This window comes from Ylistrum balloti, unplaced genomic scaffold (assembly GCF_031769215.1).
Source record: "Ylistrum balloti isolate Yb309-2 unplaced genomic scaffold, AGI_CSIRO_Ybal_v1 Utg372536, whole genome shotgun sequence".
Lineage (NCBI taxonomy): Eukaryota > Metazoa > Mollusca > Bivalvia > Pectinida > Pectinidae > Ylistrum > Ylistrum balloti.
Window position 1 is genome coordinate 70712 of NW_026783119.1, and position 7769 is coordinate 78480.

At 34.4% G+C, this 7769-nt stretch overlaps 1 pseudogene; it reads left to right on the forward strand.

Moving 5' to 3' along the window:
- The first annotated feature begins 4710 nt into the window (after window positions 1-4710).
- LOC132564694 (uncharacterized) lies at window positions 4711-6960 on the forward strand (annotated as a pseudogene).
- Window positions 6961-7769: the final 809 nt, after the last annotated feature.

Sequence of the window (7769 nt, forward strand, 5' to 3'; positions counted from 1 at the left end):
CATGGTATTTTCCAAAATTGATCTGACAAAAAAGAGCAATATTTACACAAGTTTTCATGAGAACACCAACGTACTGAAACCGACCAATCAGAGCACAGTGTGCTAATAAATTATATGTGGATTTTGCTTAAGTTCAAACTTAAATTTGGTCTTCCTAAAATACACCTGCATACCAAATTTCATCAAAATTGAGCGATATTTACTATGCTATTGTGCGGAAACCGAAGTGTGGACGGACACAACCCAATTACCATAATACGTCCCATTCAATTTTTTGACTGGAGTTGAACAAGAGATCCCAGAGGGATCTTGGCACCCATAATTGGAAGTTCTTCATCTGATCTATAACAGACTGTTCTTTTCTCTACTTTTCTCTTCCTTTTTTCAATCTCAATGACATGGAATTTGAATTGAAATCCCTCGTGAGACTATCAAAAGATATGCAAAACATTATTTTATACTGCTATAATTCAACTTGATAGACATTTAGGGAAACAATGTGACCTGCGATACAAGATCTACAGCTTTATTCCTTGCTAATAGTTATTAGTATTCTCTGCTCAGATCTCTGACTGCTTTTTAAATGACTATTTTAAACAAGGGTGACAATGAAATTTAAGAACAAGGGGTACCTGCATATGAAATTTGAGAAAGATCCATCCAGTACTTTTCCAGAAATAGCGGTAACAAAACTTTCACTTTCAAAATCCAAGATGGCCGCCTGTCCGCCATCTTGATTTCGGATCAGTCCACAAAAGGTATAATGCACAACTAGGGACCAAGGGGAACCTGCATATGAAATTTGAGTAAGATCCATCCAGTACTTTCCCAGAAATAGCGGTAACAAGAATTGTTTACGGACGGACGGACGGATGGACCACAGACAAGACACAGGGCGATTTGAATAGCCCACCATCTGATGATTATGGTGGGCTAAAAACGTAAATACACTCATAATTCAGAACAAGAAGCCCAGAGGGCCTATATCCCTCACCTGTGCATATGTTCAGGATCTAAAAATAAGGTCACCATCAGTGAAACATACTGGTAAATAAGGTTTTAACACATTTGACCTCTGTGACTGTGAATATGGATCAAGGTCATTTCTTTTCGCAACCCTTGTCTGGCTTCATCCAAGAAACCTTCCAGCCAAATATGAAAACCCTAGGCCTTTCGGTATTCTAGAAGAAGTGGTTTAAAGGAAAAGTTGACGGACGCAGCGCCATGGCATAAGCTCACTTGCCCTTAGGTGAGCTAAAAAATTCATTTGTATTACATTTGTATTACATTCCAATATATTTTTGATAAAACATGAGCCTTTCAAGCGGGAAAATGTACTTACATTTTTCTTGGTTTTCTTACACTTTCTGCAGTGGTTTTGTTAACATCTGAAATGAATGGTCCAGATATAGTCTCCTGTTTAATATTCATAGGGTATATTTGCCACTATATGGTATAAAACAAAGTTACACTGTACTGAATTATACAATAGGACTGAAGAAAGAAATTTTATCAAAACCTAAGTCCTCATGAAATCATGTTTTATATTGTCAAAATCTAAATAAAGATAGAGCATCAACCTGTGATTCATGTTAATGGTCAGAAAAGTCATTTATATTTTGACTTGTCATTTTTCACCACATTGGCAGGTGTTGAAATTCAAACTCTACTTTGAAATGGCGGTTTGATATTTACCTAGTGCTTGTTCGTGAAGATTTTTTTCTTTTTTTTTTTTTTTTTTGGATGTGAAATACGTGATTATGTAAAAACTGCAGGGCCCTAATAAAGTATGTACTTACCAACTTCATGTTGGTTCCTTGGCTTTTCTATAGTGTTTATAGGCTCTCCGGACCCATTTGTCTCATTTTCCAAGGTTTGCTTGTCACTTCCTATAATTGTACAATACATTTTTGAATTGATATTTTATTTCATTTACAAGTACAAGTTTACGACGGACGGCAGTAGGACGACCGGACGGACAGCACCACATCATAATACGTCCGTCTTTCGACGGGCGTATAAAAATAGTCAAATAAGAACCCCGTTCAGGAAAATACAACTTCATATCATGATGATTAAGTCTACAAAGTTTCAAAAAGATCAGTTGAAAAATGTAGGTGGAGATCTCCCAAGGATTAATCTAAGATTTAGGGGAAGATACCCTTTTCTGGTCTAGGGGAAAATAGTCAGGGCTCCAAGGGGCCTGTGGCCCCTGACAGTTCCAGAGCAGTGCCCTGGTGAGGGTTCAAGGGCTGGGCCGAAAACAACTTTAAGCATTTTACCACTATCAGTCTGGCCCTCTTGCTTGTTTAAAAAGAGAAAACACATAATTAATCTTAATAATAAGCTTTAATTTTCTCCAGGTTTTTATTCTGTGTTTTGAAATTACAGATCAACCCTTTCCACTTTTAAGTTGGGGAACTTGCAGAGTGAAAAACGGTTTTATTTCAGTAAAAACTGGGAAAATTTTAAAGCTCCAAGGGGAATTTTCTGCAGGAGGGGAATTTAAGTAATGAGGGGAAACTACCCAATACCGGTAATAAAATGGGCCTAGATTAATCCCTGTCTCCGTACAAATAAAAGTTTACTGTGGACAGATGGACAGCGCCATACCATAATATGTCAGTCTTTTGATGAGCATATAAAAACCATATTTGGTATACTTCTGGGTATATGGTTTAACTATTTAAGATTTTAAGATAGATCGCAAGAAAATGGGGTGTCCTGATTCTACTTACTGATCTCTTTCTCTGTCAGAACCAGTATCCCTCCATTTGTCTCATTTTCTGAAGTTTGCTTGGCACTTCCTATAATTGTAGAATACATTTTTCAATCTATTTTTTATTCCATTTACAATGTCTTAAAAGACTTTGTGCATCATTGACTAAAATTAAGCTATGAATTATATTCCACATTTATTGATACACTTTTTACTAGATTGACACGTTAGGAATTTATCGGGGCCTTAAAATAAAGTACCGGTAGCTGAATTCCTAGTAAGCTGCTGTAAAGACATTTGGTTGTAAACCGATCTGTGTACACTGGATTGTTATAGATAAAAATTTCCAAAACAACCAACTTCTGATATGTTGACTTTATTTACTGATGAACAGTTGTATGATGGAGCCAGGACGAGATTTTTTTTAACTCATTATCAAAACAGATCCAAAGCATTTAAACTTTACCAGTTGTTTTTTGACACAAATCATAATTTACTAATTTGAATCTCTGTCCAAAACTATAAACACATTGATACCAAATTACCCTCATGATTTCTTCTGGAGTAATCCCTTTACCCAGGTCCCTAAGTGCCTCTACCTCTTCTGTGATCTTTGCCAAGCGAAAAGATGAATCATTTAAATCAGCTTTGCTATCTATCCAAAAAATGCAAATGAATACATGTACCGTATTAGTATCCTAAAACTTACAGCTGAGAATTGGTCTAGGTATTGTAGCTTTAATACCAAAATTTATGATTAAATATCATATCCATATCAATTATGTAAAAAAAAAAAAATACAGAAATTCAATTTGGAAAGAGAATGAGATCTTTAAGACATATTAAAAATGCGTTGCCATTGCCCTAGGACGTGTTTATAGGCCCAGGCAGGGACGTACAATACTGTATTATACGTCCCTGGCCCAGGCCATAGACAACATTTTCGTAGGATTAATTTCATGTAAGCATTAAAAAATTATTATATAATTTCAATTTTAAATTAGAATTTATTCTTCAAAAAATAAAAGCATTGACAATTCCTAGGACGTGTCCATATAAGTTCCTGTCCATAATGTTATGATTCAAAATATAAATTTATATCGCAGAGAGATTGTCGATGTCGGTACCATGTTGATTCGTCACTTCTAAAGCCAAAGTATTTCTAGCTGCAAAACACATTCTTAATCTTTTTAATCATTAAAACATGTAGCCCATTCAGTATCAAAAAGTGTTCGCTTATCACTTTTTAGATACAAAGCCTATCATTTAACGTATTTTTAGCCACTTTGTTAAAAAAAAATTATGTTACAAAAGCATAGAGGGACTTGGTTCCAAATCTAGTATTACTAGTTTCGTTAACAAGGCCTGTATTGCGAATAAAATCTTTCAGAAATATTTGAAATAAGAACTACACACCTGCAACTTTGACGATAAGACCTGGGTACATGCAACTTCCAAACTTCACTTTCACCATTTCACCATCGTGATAAACTTCACCGTACTTCTTTTTGGGTTCAATAATTCTGTTGACAGGTTGAGTTGTCTACTTATTTTCCAAGTACCAATAAATGAGCGCCGATGCCGTCATTATCACGTTGAAATTAATGGTGTAGACGAGCGTGCGTTTTTGGCGGTTACATTTTAATCTGAGGTGATGAAAATGGCGCTGGTGTCAGATGCTGTGATGCTGCAGTGAAGTCATTTATGTAATTGATTCAAAATGTCTTGTTTCTATTCAGAAAATTTTCAGTTTTTGTATATCTGATAAAAAATTAAATAATATTTAAACTTTTAATGTTTCTTGAATTATCTTTTTGGATATTAATGGGCTTATTTTGTTCCGCTTTGTGGTACTCTTGTTGTTATTTGTGGGTGGATAAATAAAAACACACTGTTATAAAAACTGATTTTTTTATGTCTCATATCAAGATTATTTTGTAGTGACATACAGAGTTAACTCCCCTGAATTATTCAACTCGTAGAAAAGAAAAATGGCGTCGGTTTTGACTTGCTGTAAAGACGGGATCTCGGTGAGTTCTTACTCGTAAGTAGTCTAATAAGTGTAAAAACGAGTATTTAATAATGGTTGTGATTGAATGGAATGACATAATGTACCAATAGACAATCGAAAGGCAGACAGTGCTGCATTGCACCGGTGTTACCGGTAAAATATACCAACTATCTTAGTGCAAGTTGAGCCGCGGGAACTCCTTCGTTCGGGAAAAAATGTATTTGGGTTAAATCAAATTAAGTCCATTTCAATGCATGTGCTGTGATATAACATATGGGTTATTCAATAAGTATTGTGATTTAGGTGTTTATGTGCAAAATAGAAAGCATTTTGTGTGTGTGAAACTAATGGGAGGGGGGGGGGGGGGGGTTCTGAACTAGTACTGTACTGTACTAGTACTGTAGCATGAAATATAGGCCAAATGTACATGTAGATTGAAAATAGTAAGGTATTTACTGTATACTGTACATGTATATATGCTTATACATCTCAAGCTAAAAATAGTTTTCTAATGCATTCACACTCTTCCACCCACAGGTTCCAAGTACATCTAAAGCGTAAATGTAAAATTTCATTTGTATATTGTAAAATCAATATTTTTTGCAGAGATTTGAACTTTGTTGAATTGCCAAAGGCAGGAAAGAGCAGTTTGAAATCAAAAGAGTGTAAAGCAGGATTGTATCCGGTGGAAATCCTGTCCAGTCCAGAAGATGGTTATGTCAAAGTTCATTTTACAGGTATGTTGTATGTAGTAAATACTATTGATAATTATTGCTTTCAGCATTTTGTTGACTTTTTTATTATTTATTTTTAACTGTATACATATAATATATCCATGCATAAACTTTCATCATTAGGTGTGTAACATTTAACACAGGCTGTTGAACAGTAACAGTTATGTTCTATAACTTAAAAACAAAGTACCAATGTTATACCATTAATTAAGAATCTTCAGGATTTTTTTAAACTCAAATCTCCTTATATATATGCATAAATATGTGTTCATTAACACTTTCGATACATGATTAATATTATATCATTGTATATAGAAAAATCTGTATAATCAAATGTAATCTTTCAATTCCTCTAAAGAAAATCTTATGTCAGCCTTGTAAATACTAGCTGTTTCCTACCAACTCAGCTAGGGAGATCTTGTTATCTCATTCAGTAAAGTGTAACACTAGTTAGCGAGAGCAGGGACATATATAATACGTATACTCTGTTATATACGTCCCTGGTGAGAGGTCATGAGTTCGACTCCTAGGATTAAGAAAATTAATAATCTCTGTTACTCTTATGATAGTTTCGTCTGCTTTTTCTTCTTCTTCATCTTAAAAAAATTATCAGGTATCAATGGTTCAATCATAGTAATACATTTTTGTTTGAAAACATTAATTTTAAAAACTACCTGGAGTAATACCTCCCTTGACAAAATAACACTATGGGATCATATTACATGTAATTAAATGAAACACAAAACATTTTTCGAACAAAATGTTACAAATGTACCTTCTCATTTAACTCCCTGCCAGAAATTGAACGGAGATTGGGGAGAGGGGGGGGGGGAGAAAAAAGAAATTGTTTGAAGTCACTTCAAGCTAATAATTCAATGTACCGGTAAATGGTTTTTGCACACTAGATCAACAGGTGTATTTGATAAAATGCATCATTGAAATTTGTCATAGTTTATTTATGATGTAAAATCTTTATTGATAGGATGGAGTGCAAAGTATGACACTATCATCAAAGAGGCAGAACTTGAGACTAATGAATGTGAGGGGACACAGTCAATTGTGAATGTGGGTTCAATGATCAAGGACAGTCTGACAACAGGTTCAAGACTGGACAGCATTGTAAGGCTAAAAACTCCTATGGATGAAAGGGATTTTTCTTGTCTTCAAGAAAAGCTACACATGTTTAAAAAAACAAAAACAAAAACTGTGTACAGCTTAAGGTCACGCTTCGACTTGAACTCTATTTTTGGGAAACATTGGGATTTTAGGATACTTAATAAGGAAGGAGATTGTGTTTATATTAAAACAGCAACAGTTAAGATTTATCATAAATCTTTAAGAGAATCCAAAGAATTTGTTGTCCGAAAGACTGGTGGTCAGCTCAGGATTGAAGAATCATTTCGGCCAAGGGGCAAACAAGTCAGAACCTCAGTTTTGTGAAGTGCACTGGCAACTACAGAATGTTACCAAATTTGATGGATGACCCTCTCTTGTAATGCCAAAGTTAACATTTAAAAAATGATCATCATTTCTAGAGAAGAACTTTTTTATATATATTGAAAAAACTATTGGAATAAACCATTAAATATACCAACTGTTAAAGAAATATCAACAGCTATTGAAAGCATCTGTACATTGAAATTTCTCCCAGATGAACAAAGTTTGAAATGTTTACGTGCTGAACTTTTTAGGCTTAAACAAAATGGTTTACAAGCAAAAGTGAAGGGTGGGTCACAATTTAGAAAGTTTAAAGAACAATTAAAACATTCCAAATATAGTTGGGACGTCAAAGTTGATAGAAAGAAACTCAGTTTTTAGTTGATAAAATAAAGGCTGATACTGAAAAAGATCTAAAGGAGAAAGAAAAAAGAAAACAAAGAGTTGAGGGAAAAGTTATGTAATTTAAGTGCAGTAATTGGTACTCCTGAAGTGAAACCTATAAAGCGGAAAGCATTTGCTGATTGCACACCTAGTTGGCAGTCCAAAATTAGGGAAAAAGATGAGAACATTGAAAAAAGACACTGTCATTTTTAAATATTTAGATGCTGTGCCTGTATCTGTCACAGTGGTCAGGAATGGAAAAGAGGAGGTGCTTGGATTTACAAACTGGTCATAGGAACCAGTACTGGTGCAAGTGAAACTTTAGATGATTTGAATGCTCTATTTACATTTTGATACATTTAACATCAGTAAAGATGCATATCATGAGTTGAGTATGGCATTTAAAACCCTCCCAAGAATTAACGCTGTTAATAAAGTTCTTTCAGATTTAAACTGAAAATTTGATATCATCCAAACTCCATGG